We start from the raw sequence: 18385 nt of genomic DNA, 5'->3' as shown, positions 1-18385 counted from the left end.
AAATTGAAAGTTTAACATCATGAAATTCAAAATCCCAAGCGGTATATAAACATTAAAAGAAACTTTGGATGGCTAATCCTAGGAAATGAGTTTTATGGATTGAATTCAACAAGGCTTCAGAAATGGTTCCATCTGCTGCCTAGCAGCTGGTGAAAGGATAAATTTAATTCATTAATTCATTTGGAAAAAAGGATCCAAGTAGTAAAGACTTCATTGCTCATAATGCATATAGGTGAAAACACAAACTGAAATCTGGACCAATTGATCATTCTAGATAATGAGCTGCATTGTCTTTCCTTTTACTGGTAAAGATCTTAGTGATTGAGTCAATGCGGTGTTGATTTTTATGACAATAACCAATCACTCCCAATCACTTCAATGATTTAAAAAACTCAGGGAAATTTAAAGTAAATCTCAGTTTTTAATCTGAGAAACTCCAGGCATTAGAAATTATGCACTTCTCATTTTGTGTATGTGTATATGGGAGGCAGTGTGTATACCTATGCTTATAATATATTCATATATATACATCTATACATACACATATATATTATATACAAATTCTGAATCACTTCAAAGAAATGTTTATATTAAGCAAGGCTTTTCCCATTTGTTGAAATATTGAGGTAAGTATTTAGCACTTAACATTAATGTAAGTAAAGTTTTCAAGATTCATATTTCCCCAAAGGTTTCAAGGTTCAAAAAACACTTATTTTATTTTCTCCTCTTTCCACACTTCAAACTAGTTGCTCCAATCTCCGTTTTTGATCACACCCTGCAGAGTGCTTCAAAATATTAAAAAGTTGTCCAGGAAGTAGTCTTCTCCCAACTTCTCTGCCACGTTAATCATTTTGACATAAGGAGGTAAAATCCACAAGACATGAAGAAAAGATTTCATTGGCTGGATTGTACAGGACTTTTTAGTATCTTTACATAAAAATAATGGGGGTTTAATACCAAGAGTCTTGAACTGTTTAAACTCAATCAATGTGATAAGGTATTGGAAAAGTTGGTGTTTCTTCCTCCTCTTTAGCTTATAATCATATTGGTGGATTTTTTTTTAACTGCTGGCATTTTAATGAGAGCCAGGCCTCCCTTAGAAATGTATAGCTCACCTTTCCCAGCAAAGTAAATATCTCTTGGTGGCCAGTTAATTGATCTATGATAGAGATAAGAATATCCCTGAAAGTAAGGCTGCTTCAGTAGCCAGTGTACATTTTAGCAATTTTTTTTTTTTTTGGATGGTGATTTCATGAATGGTGTTTTGACTTTTCTTTCTCTGCGGCCCACAGCTCACTGTGGTGGGTTTGTTGGATTTACTATAAAGGTTCTGTTTGCACCCTGTGGGTTGGGTTAAGAATCAGGGTTTATGCATTTACTTGTACTGTGGCATTGTTTATACAGCTTTGGTTCAGTTTTGATCTTTTTTTTTTTTTTTTTTTTTTTTTTTTTTGCCTTTGAGGCTCTTCCACAGTGTCAGCTGCTGACTGATAGTAGGAAAACGGCCTCGTGGTGTGAATGAAAGGGACCTAGCGGTTGGTAAACAGAGATAAGGAATAAATAGAGCACAGGCAAAAGGAGATAGTTCTGTGGGGGCCCAGATTGCTGCCAGTCTGTTCAAGGGAGATGCAGAGCCTGTCCTTTTCCCAGATTAAATTAGTGTGCGAAATCTCCAGTGACCTCCTCCCCTTCTCCCCACACTCTTTAGCCAAGCTGAACAGCCTCTGCTGTAAAGTATTCATTTTATCCAGGGACAAGCTGGACAATAGAACTCTCCCTGATACTTATGGACAGCTGTCGTCATTCATAGTGCTCTCAGCATTTCATTTTTCATAGGAGTTAAAAGGGTTTTTACCTTGTAACTGAAAGAGGGCATAAATGCAACTTTGCCAGGTCTGAGGCTGCTTGGGTAGTGGGTAGGGCTGGGGTCGGGGGGAGGAAGGAGGAAGGAGAAACTGCTCAAGAAAGCAATTCTTTTTTGTTGTGCTAATATGATTAAACTAAGACAGAAATTAAATTTCAAATCTGGGCTCCTTGCTAAGAGAAAATATCTTTGATCTGAAAGTTTCCTAAAATTAAGGTCACCAGTGCAAACCAGACAATTCATCTCCACCTGCTCTATCCTTGTTTGGGCTAAATATGCGTGTATTTTATTACCTGCAAATAACCACCAGGAAATATTAAGCCCGTAAGATACCTCAGTATTCTAATTTATTTTATTTTTTTAGTGATTTACTGCAAATATATTCAGCATTTGACTGATTAAATAGACCTTCGGCAACCTTGAGGGTCACTGTGTGGAGTATGTACATAGAAAATGCATCAGCCCATTGTACCCTGGCAGCTAATGAGATTGGTCGTTAAGTAAATGACACAAAGCCTACAAAAAAAGCTTAGCAGCTCACTAGAGTATCACAGAGTGTCCCTGCACACCACACAACGACACAAACACTGGACTAACCTAGCCCACCCCTGCTTTATTCTACATCACTGCTTCCCTGATGTCAGCGTGAGAGGCAGAACAAAGGCTAGGAGGCACCGGTAAGTCAGTCTGGCAATTAAGCCCTAGGGAGAAAGTAGAACAGATCTTAGCCTAACCGTGGGGCTGAAAGTCCGTTTCTCCACAAGTAGGTCAGGATGAAGGGATTTTGCTATCACCTCTGGAAATACCGCTTCAGTGATCAGTGTTCTTATTTTGTTGTTATTGTTGTTTTGTTTTGCTGTTTCAAAAAAGTTTGTAAATTTAAAAAGTGAGTAAACCCCAAAATGCGAGTGAACTTGAATTTGAGAGGTAGGCTATTTGTTGGAGAAATGGTGCTTTTGCCAATAACTACCATTCAGGTTATTGGTTCAGGTTTGAAAACTTTCAAATGTATGAGGCAACTTTAAATTTAGTTAGTCTTACTGCTTCTGAAAGATAATGGAAACCTGGGGCATGAATGTGAGCAGTGAAGTTCATTCTTGACAATGTAAAATTGCCCCAGCCCCTAATATATATTTAATAACATAGATGGAATAACTATTTCCTTCAGCAGTGTCTTAAAAACCAACCAATCAAGCACAACAAAACAAGAAAACAAAAGCTCCTCTTTTCCTCTTGTATTTAATTTCTCTTGAATCTGGAAATAGAATCATTACTGTGAATCTGTAATATTGAATAGGATTAGTGGTTATTTGCTTGCTGTACTTGGGAAAAAATCAAAGCTTCTGACACTGGAGCGGCATTGGCTTGCTGTGTCCCTTGGAAAAATGCGTTTGCAGGATTGAAGTGTAACATTGCAGGATCCTTTGAGAGAAATATGGCAACAGGAAGTTGCCAGAAAGTCTTATTTGCCTTGCTGAAATGTCTGTCTGCCTTAGATTTGTGTATTCAGAGGATGTTTAGTTCAAGAGAGGATGATATTGTTACAAGACATTCAGGTAAATTAAATATTTTATTCTAAGAACTGTCCGCTAAGTGGGTTGTCAGTGGTTTAATAAACTCTGAAGGTCTCATCGAAAACATTTAAAAAGTATTGTTAATGTAAGTGTGGTGTTTTAAAATAGATGTGTTCATAATATCAGTATCAGTATTCAATTTTAAAGCCACTGTCATTTAATGTTAGAATGGCATGACATAATCATCAGTTCATGAATTAAAACTCTGTGTAGAAATCAGTTTGCTAACTTTCATTACTTATACTGAAAAATATTTATTTATGTAAGGATATAGCAATATTGTGATACTGAATAAATAGCTTAGTAGTAGTATTCGTGAAAGATTCATAATATAGGTAAATAATATGGTCTGGATGATCAGAGGTCACATACTTCTTTACCATTTTTTTTCATGAAGTACTTTTCCTCTGTTAAATGTGCCCCTAACATTCATTTTGTTTATATAATTTGTTTAGAACTATATGTGTGTCTGTAGAGAATGTAATATATGTTGTATATTACCAACTGTAAGTATTGTTTTAACAATAGCCAGAAATTAGGAGGCAATAAATTTTGTGAAGAAAGTGGTATAATAGTGTCTTTTTAATTTCAAGTAAAATGTATGTGGGGAAAATAGAGTTTGATTTTACTAAGTTGAGATTTTTCTAATATGTCATCTCATCATTATGCCTTTCATGTGATAGAAATCGTGGAAAAAGCAAGCCATCTAAAAATGGCTACAGTTGCTGCCTAACAAATTTAGTTTAAGGCAGTTGGGCAACTAGTTCACTCTTTCAGGCATTATAAATGTATTAGGCTATCTTTCTGTGATGAATGTTTTATTTTTGAATCTCATGTATTACAATTTATTTTTCTATAGCTGCTAATGTTCCTCCTGTTAATACAAGAATGAATGTTTCAGAAAACATAATTGTTTTGGCTGGCTGTAAATATTTTGCCCCCATCCTTACGGGTACAGCAAAGGGTGTGCAAACTTGACTGAAGTTCGTTTAGTTGCATCGCTGTGGATGAAAAGGAGTGGAATTACTTTTACAGAAATGTAATTGTCATTCTTCAAAACAGAATAGGTCTGTATTGTCATTAAGATGAGAAGGCCCAGATCATTACTTTTGGTTTATGCAAACTTGTTTCCACCTATATGGGTCTTGCATCTGAAATATATATTTTTTTATTTAAAGAAAATATGCATGGCTTTATCTACTTGACAGCTTTCTTCTTTAAAGAAATTTGAGAAACTTAATTTGTGTTGTCAGAAAGAAACTTTGTATTAGTGGACTTTTATTCTGATTCACTCATTTAACAAATAAATATTAAAATACTTAGTTCAGAGGACTGTAGTAGATGCTGTTAGTAATACCTCTTTTCCACCCCTAAGGATCCCCATCTAAGAGGAGCTATAAAATGCTTCCTAGAGAATAAGGCAGTCATCCTAAGTGCATATGAGTGACAAAGTGACAAGAGAATCTACAGTACTCCCTTTTTGAGTTCACATATCTGAAACCTGGTTCTTCCACTGACTCAGTCTGTGCCCTGGATAAGTTCTCTAACTTTTCTGGGCCTCGGTTTCCTGGTCTGTTAGATGGGGGCAAGAGTGATGGGAGATAAATGTTGCCTTATAACTTATGTGAAAAATTAAGTAAGATCATATACCTAATGCCCCTGGCATATTGTGTTTGGTGTTTTTAACTTTCACTTGCAGTTTGAGACAGCGAGGGGACGTGCCAATGTCATGTCACACACCGCCTGTGCATTCGCTTGTACCAGTACAGAACTCTTTCTCGTATTTTCACTTCCAGAGCCCCCAATTTTGTGAGTGTCCCTGAAGCATTGTGACAATTCCATTTTATGTGTCTGCGTGCTCATATCAAGACTAAGGTAACATGTTAAAAATTCTAAACATACCTTAAGTATATGTGATTAAATTGGCTTATTATGCAGAGTTTTATTAGTAGCTATCAAAAGCATACCTAAAAATTTTATTACACTTCAACTTAAACTCTCTGTAAGCAGAAATATTTAATTTCATTTAATTTAGAAAGGAAACATCTATAAATTAAGTATTTACAGCATAGGTCTTTAACTCTTAAGATTATGCAGTTTTCTTATTTCTGTTTTTTAAAAATTTTTTTGCCCTTTTGGGATTTATTTCATAAGTTTTTTGGCTTAGATTGTTTCTTTTAATTGATACATTGAATTTGGTTTAAGTTTTCCCTTTTTAAGGACATTATAATTGAAAAATATTTAATTTATTTATTTTTATCACCTATGTAAAGAATCTTGAACCCAGTTAATTGCTGAATATTTTATCTTAAGAGATAAAATTCCATTCCAGTGAACTCAAGAGATATCTGAATTTCTTTACGAGTATTTGAATATAGTGTTGTCAAATGTTACATCAAATTTATAAATTTTTAGGCAAAAATGTATTACTCTTTCAGTTTAACTTTTCAGAACATTTGTTCTGTTAGGGTTTGATCTATACATTTAAGTTGTAACTTGAAAGAATTTTGTTGCTGAGAATTTCCGATCTCATATATCTTGTGGCAATAGGTAAATTGCAATGACCTGCAAAAATGTCAATGCCTTTAAAGTTTTATTAGTAACTTATTTACACTATTAAGTGGAGTTAATTACAACACTATAAGAGCATTTTAGATCAGACTATTTTAATTTCTTTGATTTATACAGTGCAACTAACTTTGAAGGTGCTAGAGATATCTGCACTAAATATAGGTTCTCCAAATATTCTTAAATATTATATTTGTTGGTATGCTGGGTGAAATGTATATTAATTGATACTATTCTAATAAAGAGTTACACTTGGTAATTCTATGAAAATATTTACATTACTATTTTATAAAAAAATTAGAATGAAAATTTTTGTGGTACATTTTCTCTACTCCTTCCAAGATTTAAAGGTAAACAAAGCTAGCTTAACTTAATTCCCTAAATTTTGAGGTTCCTTCATGAAGAAAACATGGCAGAAGGCCAGAGTGTAAACCTCACCACATTCTTTTTTTCAGATGTGTCATATATATATCCAATTTCACTATGAGTGAATTCATGTTTGGCATGAGATAAAACTTAGTTACCCTTACTTATAATGACAGGCAGAAGCAAACTGAAAGGAAATGGTTAATTTTTTAAATAGAATAAACAGTATTTTCATTCCTGGAATGTAGATTAAAGAGAATATGAAAACAAAAAAAAATTTATTAAAAATCTAATTTGTAAAAAAAGAATACCATAATATAGAAAGATGTGTCCACTGTTTGCTCTTTTGTTTCTATAGTATACTTGGTATGAATTAGAATGAAGGTATTTACCTCTTTTAAATTTTCTTTCAAATATCAAACAATGGTGGAGAATTAGTCTTAACATTGCTATTCTGAAGGGTGAAAATGAGGTAAGATTGAAATATGTTCATGAAGTAAATGAAATCAGGAAAAGATTGAGGCTGACAATATGACTACTCTAGAAAGGGGCAAAAATTAGAGTATACAACCTATTATCTACGGAGTCCTGGATCTTTTTTTGTGTGAAAGACACCAGTGTATACCAAAAGGGTTAAAGAAAATGCATTCTGTTGCATCTGCTTACTAAATCCCTTACTTTAGTAGAAATTCAAATTTTGTAAAGATTATTCGTTTTATTGATGCATATAATTATAATCACAAGCCATCTGCTGGTTTGGCAGGCATGGTTAAAATTCTCTAACTCTCATAACCTTTCAAGTACAGTGCCCTTGGGACTCTATTTCACTTTTATATTTTGGAAAACATGTAGGGACAAATAAGGGCGGTCATCTGCAGAATGTCAGACCTGGGGAAATGGAAGAACAGGGATAGGAGTGGATGCTGTGGTTATTTTAATGGTAGAGGAAGTTATTTTCTGTTTTCTTTTTTTGCTTCTGACTTCATGAAGGATTATCCTAGTTTCTATGATGTATTTGGGAATTTTTTTCCTAGGGATTATAGCTCTGTCATTTCATTCCTGAAAGGCAGGTTCCAACTCTAAACAAAATGAGCAAACAAGAAAACTCTTCCAGAAATTGCTTACATTGGTTTTCACAGGTAAATTAGGTACATTTCACTTAGACTTTCAGAACTAATAGAATATCCCACTGATATTCATTTTTCTGAAATACTCACATTCAATTGAAGACCCTTCCAGCCTTAGATTTCAGATTATAGAACAGCGTGCGGGTTTCGATAGAGACCTTTTGGTTTAAAGGTCAAATTTCCAAGCATTTTTATTTTGGTATAAATCGTGTACTGACCAGGTTTCCCATTCAGTCTCACCATGGGCCGTCTTTGCCACTGTAAACATTTGAAGTTTGGTGAAGTTCCATACCCAATGCCCTGCTTCCTTGGGAATGTTTCTTCCATAATCAAATCTTATCAACTGGAGGATCCAAGGGTCAGGTTTTGCATATTAGCGTTAGCACACAGGCCATTATCACAGGGACTGCAAGTAAGCTGAGGGGAATTGAAGAAGCCATAGGATCCAGGGCTACCTGATTTTGTCAAATAATCGAAACATGCACGTGCACAGCTCTCTCTCTCTCCCTCTCTCTCCCTCTCTCTTTCTCTCTTTCACACGCACTCCCCATCACCCTGCGGAAAATCATTGACAAGAAATATGTCAGGGTTTGGCAAATGAGAAAAAGAACTTGTGGTACCAACATTGTACATATAATTTGTTCAGAACAATGATGATATATGTGGCAATAATTATAATAATGGTCCTTAACATTTGCGAAGTGCTTACACTGTGCCAGGCATGGTGTCAAGTTCTTTACATGCATTATATAATTTAATGCTCATAATAATTCCATTTGTATCCTATTTTTACAAATGAAGCCACTGACTAGAGATGTGAAGATGCCCTTCCTTATGTCACCAGCCTTGAACCCAGATTGAGCCCAAATCTGACTGCTCCCCAAACCCTTTCCCTTAATCTCTCCTTAAGATATAGGTCGCTGGGAACAGAATAGAGAGGAAAAACCTGTGTCAGCAATATAGTGTCAAATGACACTGAGTCCCAAGTACTCCTGGGTTCCAGTCATAGTTAAATATCATTAAGTAGTTGAATGATCCTGATGAAGTGACTTGACAAGTTGTTTTATTTTTCTTATTAATAGCATCTGTCACATTAAGGATCATGCTAGGGAACCCCTGGAGACATTTTCATCCCCCAAATTCTATAACTCCATGAACTTTTTAAAATTAAAACATCCTATGAATTTGAAAAATAATTCAAAGACTGGAGAAGCACTCATTATACCTCTGTAAGACATGTATATTTAGCACACCAATTAACCTTGATATCAGAAGTAGACTGTTCTGAGAATCACAGGAGCTTCAGCTCTGATGCTACATATTAGATCGAAGGTTCAACATTTGGCCAAATAGCTAGAAATCTTAGCTCTGTGAGTATAAACATAGATACATAGAAACATCAGGTAATTGAATTCTTCCTCTGAGTATTTTAGACTCAAGCAGAAAACATTTTTGTCCAATAATAAGAATAATAATAATAAAAGCACTGACATAGAGCCAACCACTCTTCTAAGTACATTTTTTTTTTTTTTTTTGAGGCAGAGTCTCGCTCTTGTCACCCTGGCTGGAGTGCAATGGCATGATCTTGGCTCACTGCAACGTCTGCCTCCAGGGTTCAAGTGAATCTTCTGCCTCAGTCTCCCTCCCAAGTAGCTGGGATTACAGGTGCCTGCCACCACCCCCAGCTAATTTTTGTATTTTTAGTAGAGGTTTCTACTAAACCTCTACTAAACCATGGGTTTTCGCCATGTTGGCCAGGCAGGCTGGTCTTGAACTCCTGACCTCAAGTGATCAATATGCCTCGGCTTCCCAAACTGCTGGGATTACAGGCATGGGCCACAGTGCCTGGCTACCTAAGTACTTTATATCTATTAATTCTTTTCATTCTCACAATGTCACCAAGGCGACAGTCTATAAGGTAAGGTCAGCTAGCATTCCCTGTTTATCATGGAGAAAACTGCACCATGAAGAGCCATGCCATTTGCCTGTGATGCCGGGGCTGCTTGGTCAGAGCCTGGATTCAACCTCAGGCACCATAGCCCCCAGAGGGGGTGTGCTGCCACCCAACAGTCTGCCTCTGTGCTTTTACTCTATGGGCTTGTCACTAAGATTGAACTTGAAAGAAGGCTCAGTTGCTTTAAAATATATTTGAAAAGATAGATTACAGGTTGCTAATATGTTTAGACACACTGTAATATTTATTTTGTATTTTAGATCTTCATTAGGCAGTTACTGTTATAATGCTTGTATAGTTTCCTCAAATTATTATAGATTAATCTGCAAGCATTTTTTATTCTTTTGAAAATGCCATGTTGAAAGTGTACTAATAAATAAAAAGAGTCAAGTTATTGAGGGTTGACAAAAATCACTTAGAAGAGAAACTGTATTTAAAATCATTTTATTCTCCTCAGTACCTAGCAGAGAAACTTTAACATATTGAGAAATGTATACCTGTTTGTCTATGTAAAAGAAAGCATGTAGAAATGAAGAATTTCCCCAGTTTTGTGCCTCTAATGGAAAAAAAAAAAAAGAAGGAAGAGTTTCAATTACATTATTATAGCTCCTCCTAGGTAGATGCCACATCATGTTCACGAGAGATTAAAATATTTTATTTCAGCTGAATATGATTTAAAATGATTTTGTATTTTTCATGTACTAAAGTTTTTAAGACAGTGAAGTCAAAAATGTAACTATCAGAGCTAGAACGTTGTGAGCAAGTTATTTAGGTTCTGTGCAATCAGTTGACTAAGAAATATTTACAGGCCTAAAAGTATCAGAAGTATAGACAATGAATATTAGCCACACCATCTGCCCCTAACAACCTTATGAGCCACAGTAGAAGAAAGTGATATGTAGGCAAAGCTGCCAACCTTGTCTGGGTTGTTGTTCACATGCTAGGGCAGGTTTGCCCAGCACCCTCTACAAAGACAGAATAGGCTGTGGCCACATGCAGTTTCACTATACTACTCAGCCTTAATGTATGTGGGGCCAGAGCATCTCACCAGGCATAGCCAATTCTATTTTTCCTCTAAAAAATAAAGTTCTGGCTTAAAGAATAGAATGACCACCTTTGTTTAGAGGAAACATCAGGGAAGATTTTATAGAAGAGGCATTTAAGGAGTCTTGAATCCATCCATTCAACAAACATATTGAGCATTGACTAGGTTCCAGCAACTGAATCAAGAAGTGAGGATGCAGACATAAGTACACAAGGAGCTTATTCCAATGCAGGTGACAGGAGCAAATGACAATCACAGTACAGTAGGACCTATGCGAGAGGCAAGCCCAGGACATACATTTGAAAACTGGTAAAGAGTCATAAATGACAGGCTTCTGGCTTGGATTACTAGATGAATGGTTAGCCAAGATAGGAGATTCGGAAGGAAGAGGTTGTTTAGAGGAAAAAATAATGGGTCCTTTCTTGTACATACTGAATGAGAGACAACCGGGTGGTGATGTTGAGTGTACAGCTGATCAGTGGATCTGAAATTCAGGAGTGAGACCTGGGATGAAGAAATACACCTTTGGGTGTGGTTTCCAAGGAGAATATATAGAGTGAGACATAAACCAGAGACATAAGCAGCTTCTTCAGGAAAAGACTGAGCAATCATGTGAGTTGCTCTGAAAATCCTGCACCATTAGATGTGCCAGATAGCAGGCCATGAGTTGTGTAGTGAAAGCAAGGTAAGAAAAGAAAGGAAATCTCTGGGAATATTAAGAAGTTTGACCCTGAAAAACAGAGATAGTAATATATAAAGAAGAAATGTGTTTCTATGCTGAGGAGAAAGAACCAGGAGAGATAAGAAGACAGAAAAGTTTTAAGATATGGAAGAAAGAAAAAGTAGATGAAATAGGAAACAAATGTAAAGTGAGCCCAGTGGAGAACCCATCCTCAGAAAGGAGAGGATCTCTTTCTTCCTCTAAAACCAGAAGAAAGAAGGAAAGCACGCAGATTGAGACACCTTTATAAGCCTACGGATGAGATGTTAAGACTATTCAGAATTAATAGTCTCAAAATTTTCTGTATAATAAGGTAGCAAAATTCCATAGACTCAGTGTGAAATGGTTTTAAACTGCAAGTTCCTTTAACATGTTAGTTTTTATTAATTATTATATTTACATGGTATAATTAAAAAGATATTCTAACACTTAAATTTTATATTATCATACATCAATTATATATAATTGATGTTGGCATAGAAACTCAGAAAACTAAAAGACTAATGAGAACCAGAAAAGCTAGCAATTTTTCTCTTGGATTTGAAACAGTCTTAAACAATTTATGCAATTAGAAAGGCTAAAGGGAAAATGGAGGCTGGGCTTGGTGGCTCATGCCTGTAATTATAGCACTTTGGGAGGCCGAGGTGGGTGGATCTCTTGAGCCCAGCAGTTCGAGACTAGCCTGGACAATATGACAAAACTCTGTCTCTACAAAATATACAAAAATAAGCCAGGTGTATTGGCATCTGCTTGTGGTCCCAGCTACTCAGGAGGCTGAGGTGGGAGGATTGCTTGAGCCAGGGAGGTAGAGGCTGCAGTGAGCCATGATCATGCCTCTGCACTCCAGTCTGGGTGACAGAGTGAGACCTGTCTCATAAAAGGGGTTTGGGGTTGGGAAATGGAAACCGTTCTCCCATCTGGGGTCCTATAAGAAAGAATAGGAGGCGTGAGAGAGGGAAGACTTTGGCTTCTCTAATAGAGACCACACGTTGGGGAGTTAAAAGTCATGCGTTTGGATCATAGCAAGCAGCTGATACATGTCTGTTCTTAATTTCTGGTGTGGCTTTTTGTTTTTTTGGTATTTTTCTTTTTTATAATGGGGTTAGAACTTCAACTGCTTGCATTCTCTTCACCTTTACCACCTCCACCTTATCTAGGCTCATCTTCTCATACCCAATTGACTGCCATGGTCCAAAAACTGATTTCCCTGTGTGATGCCAGCGCTCAAAGCTGTCCAAGAGCAGCCTATCATTCTTAAAACAGCATGCAGGCACCTTACTGTGATCTGTGTGGTTTCACCTGTTTTCTTAACAGCTTTCTTGAGATATAATTCACATACCATACAATTTGCCCATTTCAAATGTACAGTTTAATGGTTTTTAGTATATTCAGAGTTTTGCATTCATCACCATGGTCAACTTTAGAACATTTTTTATTTCACAAAAAAGAAACTCTGCACCCTTTCTCTATCACCTTCCAAAGGGAAGATGCACCATCTTCCTCCTAACCCTGGGCAACAACTCATCTACTTTATGTCTCTATAGATTTGCTTATTCTGGGCATTTCAGATAAATAGAGTTACATAATATGTGATCTTTTTTGCCTGGCTTCTTTCACTTAGCATGTTTTCAAGGCTCATCCATGTTTTAGCATACATAAGTACTTCATTCCTTTTATTGGTATAGATATAGAGGGTACAAGTGCAGTTTTGTTACATGGATATATTGCACAGTGGTGAAGTCTGAGTTTTTAGTGTCACCATCATCCAAATAGGGTATCTTATACCCATTAAGTAATTTCTCATCCCTCACCCTCCTCCCACCCCCCACCCTTCCGAGTCTCCCATGTCTATTATTAAACTTTCCATGTCCATGTGCATACATCATTCCCATTTATTAGTGAGAACATGTGGTATTTGACTTTCTGTTTCCAACTTATTTCCCTTAAGATAATGGCATCTAGTTCCATTCATCTTGCTACAGAGGAGATGGTTTCATTCTTTTCTGTGGTTGAGTAGTATTCCATGGTGTATATATGTATGTGCACGTGTGTGTGTATACCACATTTTCTTCATCCAGTAATCCGTTGATGGACAATTAGGTGGATTTCATGTCTTTGCTATTGTGACTAATGCTACAAAAAACATACATGTGCAGGTATCTTTTTGGTGTAATAATTTTTTTCCTTTGGGTAGATACCAGTGGTGGTATTCCTGGATTGAATGGTAGTTCTGTTTTTAGTTCTTTGAGAAATGTCTTTACTGTTTTCTATAGAGGTTGCACTAATTTAATACTTCATTCCTTTTTATGGCTGAATAATATTCCACAGATTGGATATACTACCTTTTTTTTTCCTTTGATTGGTTGATAGACATTTGGGTTGTTTCCAATTTTTGGCTACTGTGAGTAATGCTATTATGAATATTTGTGTACAATTTCTCAAGTAGACACATGTTTTCATTCTTCTTGGGTATGTACCTAGAAGTCAAATTGTTGGATTATATAGTAACTCTATGTTTAACCATTTGAGAAATTGCCAGCTATTTTTCAATGTTGCTGAACATTTTACATTTCTACTAGCAACATGTGAAGGTTGGATTTCTTCACATCCTCATCGACACTTGCTGTTGTCAGTCTTTTTTATTTTAGCCATCTTAATGGGTTCACAGTGGCATCTCATTGTGATTTTAATTTGCATTTCCCTAATGACTAATGATGTTGAACATCTTCTCATGTGCTTATTGCTCATTTGTATATCTTCTTTGTAGAAATGTGTATTCAAGTCCTTTGCCCAGTTTTGATTGGGTTGTCTTTTTATTATTGAGCTGTAATTGTTTTTTATTTATTCTAGATACAAGGGCTTTAACTGTTTACACTATGGCATATGGTTTTGCATCCTTTCTTCAATCAGCAAAGGTCATTCCTGCCTCAATCTAAAATAGCCCATCCTCTAGCCTACATTATTGTCCCATTGCGTTTATCACTGCTTTCAACTGCATTGCATATTTATTATTTCCTTGTTTTTGAGTTTGGCTCCCACACTGAAATATAATATCTGTGTTATCCACCCTTTCATCTCCATCACCCATCTCGTGATGATGATAGATTGTTTTAATTGAACAAATGGGCTTTAGTGCAAGAGTCCAATCCCAGTGCTACTCCTCAGGAGCTGTGTGACCCCAGGCAAGCACTGAGGTGCTCTGCATTTCAATCTCCTCACTTGAAAGATGGAAATAATTAATAGTTCCTGATTCATATATTTGTTATGCAGATTGAGTTAATATACATAAAGCATTTATAATAGTATCTAGTGTAAAGAAATAATAGAATAATAAAAAAGAATATTTTTTAATGAATGCTTAACAAATTATCCTACTAACTCCATGTTCTCTTGAAGAAAATGAGCTGCTAAATCCTCAGAGATTTAATTACTCTCATTAACACAAGTCCTCACCACGCCCACACTGGGGCATTCATTGTGGACCACATACCTCTGGGCTTTGTCTAGGGACTGATCTCTTTTTGGATTATGGCATTTTACTGAATGTCTACTATGTACTATGCCTTTTATCCGTGGCATCTCATGTGATCCTTGGAGCTCTAGAGGGAGGATCTGTTATATCCCTTTTAACAGATGAGGAACCTGAAGGTGAGGGAGGTAACTGCAGTTCTGAGATCACAGAAGAGCAGAGTTAGGATTCAAACGTAGGTTGGTGTTACTTGAGAGACAGAGTGTGTCACCATTCTAACTCTGCTGAATTGGACAGTGCTCACAGTCTCCAATCATCCATAAAGTATTTCCCAGGTCATTTATTGCTGTCCTCCCCAACATACCAGTTTTATGATTTTTACCTTATTTCAGTGTTCCCATTATCTTAGCTCTTATGACTGGTGTTCCAATGGTCTATCCAGTCTATCTCCTGTCTAATTCAGCACAAAAGCTCCCATTCCCTAAGAGACCACGCTATCATTGTGGATCTTTCTATGATTTTTCTCAAAGAAAGATGCCATCTTAGCTAGAGCTACACAGCAGAAGGAATGTTGGCATCAGATATAGTTTTTTTGTTGTTTTTTTTTTTTTGAGGTGGAATTTTGCTCTTGTTGCCCAGGCTGGAGTGCAGTGGCACCATCTTGGCTCACTGCAACCTCCGCCTCCTGGGTTCAAGGGATTCTCCTGCCTCAGCCTCCCCAAGTAGCTGGGATTACAGGCACCCGCCACCATGCCCAGCTAATTTTTGTATTTTTAGTAGAGACAGGGTTTCACCATGTTGGCTAGGTTGGTCTTGAACTCCTGAACTCAAGTGATCCACCCGCTTTGGCCTCCCAAAGTGCTAGGATTACAGGTGTCAGCCACCGTGTTCAGTTCAGATATAGTTCTGAATACTAGCTTGTACTGAAAGAGTGACTTAAGTTTGCTCACCTTAAGTTGGGAATAATAATGTGAACTTCCTTAGATTGTGGTGAGATTTAAATGCTGTAACTATGCAATGTCTAGTCCAATGCCTTCATCAGTGTCAATGTACAGAGACTGCAGCAATTGCTGGAAGCCTCCTCTGATTCATGCTTACCTGTTGCCTCCTTTAGACCATTTTAAAGCATCATCTGCTATTTTCTACTTCCCACCACTGCCACTATTTAATCCAAGATCAGTATGTTGCTTAGCATATTCATATATATTGTCATGATAAATAATATTTTATTTCTTCTATTATCTTTTTATTTATTTCCTGGTATTTTCAGAACTACCCAGTTTAGTTTAGTATTTTCTTTTGACATTTTTAATATGCCAGTCATTCCTCTAATTGTAGCATATGATTGATCTGGCAGTGGCGGTCCTTCAATGTTAATATCCCCTCCCCCTGCACCAAAGTTGACAGTTGTGCATGTGTCAAAGATATAGTAATGCTACACAGGCTTTTTACCCATTTGTATTTTCTTAATTTGTAAAACTAATCTCAACTTATGAGTAAACTGTTCATAAGATTATTTCCTACTTCACTAGTTTTCAGATATTACCTGTTTTAAGCTTCACATGTATGAGTCTTACAAATGAATCTGAACTGCATGTTTTCACCAGCATCACTTTTTGCTACAGGCTGTGGATATTTACTGTTTTATCTCTAAATATTTGGTCCATTGTTCTCCTAAAATTCAAATCACAGGGTCAGGGGCATCATCATAGTTCCCTTTTTTGTTAATATAACAATTAGTCAGCTGGTTCCCATGTGAAGATGCCATGCCCTCAAAAGCACGTTGCTTATGAAAGAGAAGCAGAGAGAAGAGCACCCTTGCCCTTCCTGTAGGAGCTTCCAGTCTGGAGCTGACCATGAGCTCTGAACTAGGACTCCTCAGTGGGCCAGGGGCTACCATAGGAGCAGGCGTGGTTTCCTGTGGGAACCCGGAGACCAGGTGTGGGGCAGGAGGAGTTCAGGAGATGAACTCTAGTTCATCTAGCTTACCACGAGGCAAGAATTTCCTTTAAGGAGCATTCTTTTTTTTTATTTTTTATTTTTATTCATTTTTAAGTGGCATTCATCGTGTAATTTTTATTAATGCTTATTGCTTTTAAAACTTTTGATTTCCATAGGTTTTTGGGGAACAGGTGGTATTTGGTTACACGAGTAAATTTTTTAGTGGTGATTTGTGAGATTTTGGTGCACCCATCACCCAAGCAGTATGCACTGAACCCAATTTGTAGTCTTTTATTCCTTACCCTCTTCCCACCCTTTCCCCTGAGTCCCTAAAGTCCATTATATCATTCTTACGCCTTTGCATCCTTGTACCTTAGCTCCCACTTACATGTGAGAACATATAATGTTTGGTTTTCCATTCCTGAGTTACTTCACTTAGACTAATGGTCTCCAACCCCATCCAGGTCACTGAGAATGCCATTAATTCATTCCTTTTTATGGCTGTGTAGTATTCTGTCACACACACACACACACACACACACACACACACCATAGTTTCTTTATCCACTTGTTGATTGATGGACATTTGGGTTGGTTCCGCATTTTTTACAATTGCAAATTGTGCTGCTGTAAACATGTGTGTGCAAGTATCTTTTTCATATAATGACTTCTTTTCCTCTGGGTAGATACCCAGTAGTGGGGTTTCTGTATCAAATGGTAGTTCTGGCAGGGCGTGGTGGGTCATGCCAGCACTTTGGGAGGCCAAGGCGGATGGATTATGAGGTCAGGAGTTCAAGACCAGCCTGGTCAAGATAGTGAAACCCCATATCTACTAAAAATACAAAAAAATAGCCGGGTGCGGTGGCAGGCATCTGTCATCCCAGCTACCCAGGAGGCTGAGGCAGGAGAATCACTTGAATCCGGGGGGCGGAGGTTGCAGTGAGCCGAGATTGAGCCACTGCACTCCAGCCTGGGTGACAGAGTGAGACTCTGTCTCAAAAAAAAATGGTAGTTCTACTTTTAGTTCTTTAAGAAATCACTGCATTGTTTTCCATAGTGGTTGTCATTCACTTTGAAAGCACCTGGTATAAATTAGATCTTTAAAGGCTGGGATTCTGTAGTTCTTCTAAGGCATTTTTTGGAAATGCCTGCACATGCTTTTTTTGGAAAAAAGTTAACATAGCCAAAAAATACATAATCTGTTACCTTGGACAGAAAACCAAGAAGGATTGGACATAGAGTCAGAACAGAATGGTGGTTACCAGAGGCTGGGGTTGTGGGGACTGGGGAGATGCTGGTCAAAGTGCAATGTTTCAGTTAGGCAAGAGGAATCGATGATAAATATTTGAGGTGATGGATGTACAAATTAGCTTGATTCAATATTGTATACACACATCACTTTGTATTCCATAAATATATAGTTATAATGTGTCAATATCCAATAACAAATTCGATTAAATTTAATTTACTTTAAAAAGAAACCAAAAAAGTCAGATTCCCTCAGTAATTTGCCACAGCTAATGAGACACTGTTATCTAGAGAGAAGCCAATTGGCTGGTGAAAGCCAATGAAAATAATAGACTTAAATTGGATAAGCATTGGACGAAACGCCTGATATAAACTGTACGGACCTCTCATTGGTCATGGGAGACAACTATCAATCAGATGTTCAAATAACCAGAGACGCTTACTTAGTCTGAATCACTGTAACTCTTGAAAGCCATCCAAGGAGAGAGGGATCAATTAGGATCTTGAC

General features: G+C 37.0%; 1 protein-coding gene and 1 long non-coding RNA gene across 4 annotated transcripts in view; both read left to right on the top strand.

Moving 5' to 3' along the window:
• ST18 (ST18 C2H2C-type zinc finger transcription factor) overlaps nucleotides 1-18385 on the top strand; it is a 303405-nt gene that overhangs the window by 162333 nt on the left and 122687 nt on the right. Inside the window, exon 1 of one of the 3 annotated variants that reach the window (XM_054656729.2) lies at nucleotides 5270-5313. The exons of the other annotated variants lie outside the window; for them this stretch is intronic. The gene's annotated coding sequence lies outside the window, so the exon portion shown is untranslated. Of the gene's footprint in view, nucleotides 1-5269; nucleotides 5314-18385 lie in introns of those variants that run through there. 3 annotated transcript variants of the gene reach the window in all.
• LOC129135712 (uncharacterized) overlaps nucleotides 1-18385 on the top strand; it is a 185893-nt gene that overhangs the window by 162903 nt on the left and 4605 nt on the right. The gene's annotated exons all lie outside the window — the stretch shown is intronic.

The sequence above is a fragment of the Pan troglodytes genome, chromosome 7 (assembly GCF_028858775.2).
Source record: "Pan troglodytes isolate AG18354 chromosome 7, NHGRI_mPanTro3-v2.0_pri, whole genome shotgun sequence".
Taxonomy (NCBI): Eukaryota; Metazoa; Chordata; class Mammalia; order Primates; family Hominidae; genus Pan; species Pan troglodytes.
Note: the sequence above shows the minus strand (reverse complement) of the source record. Positions and strands in the feature narration are given on the sequence as shown.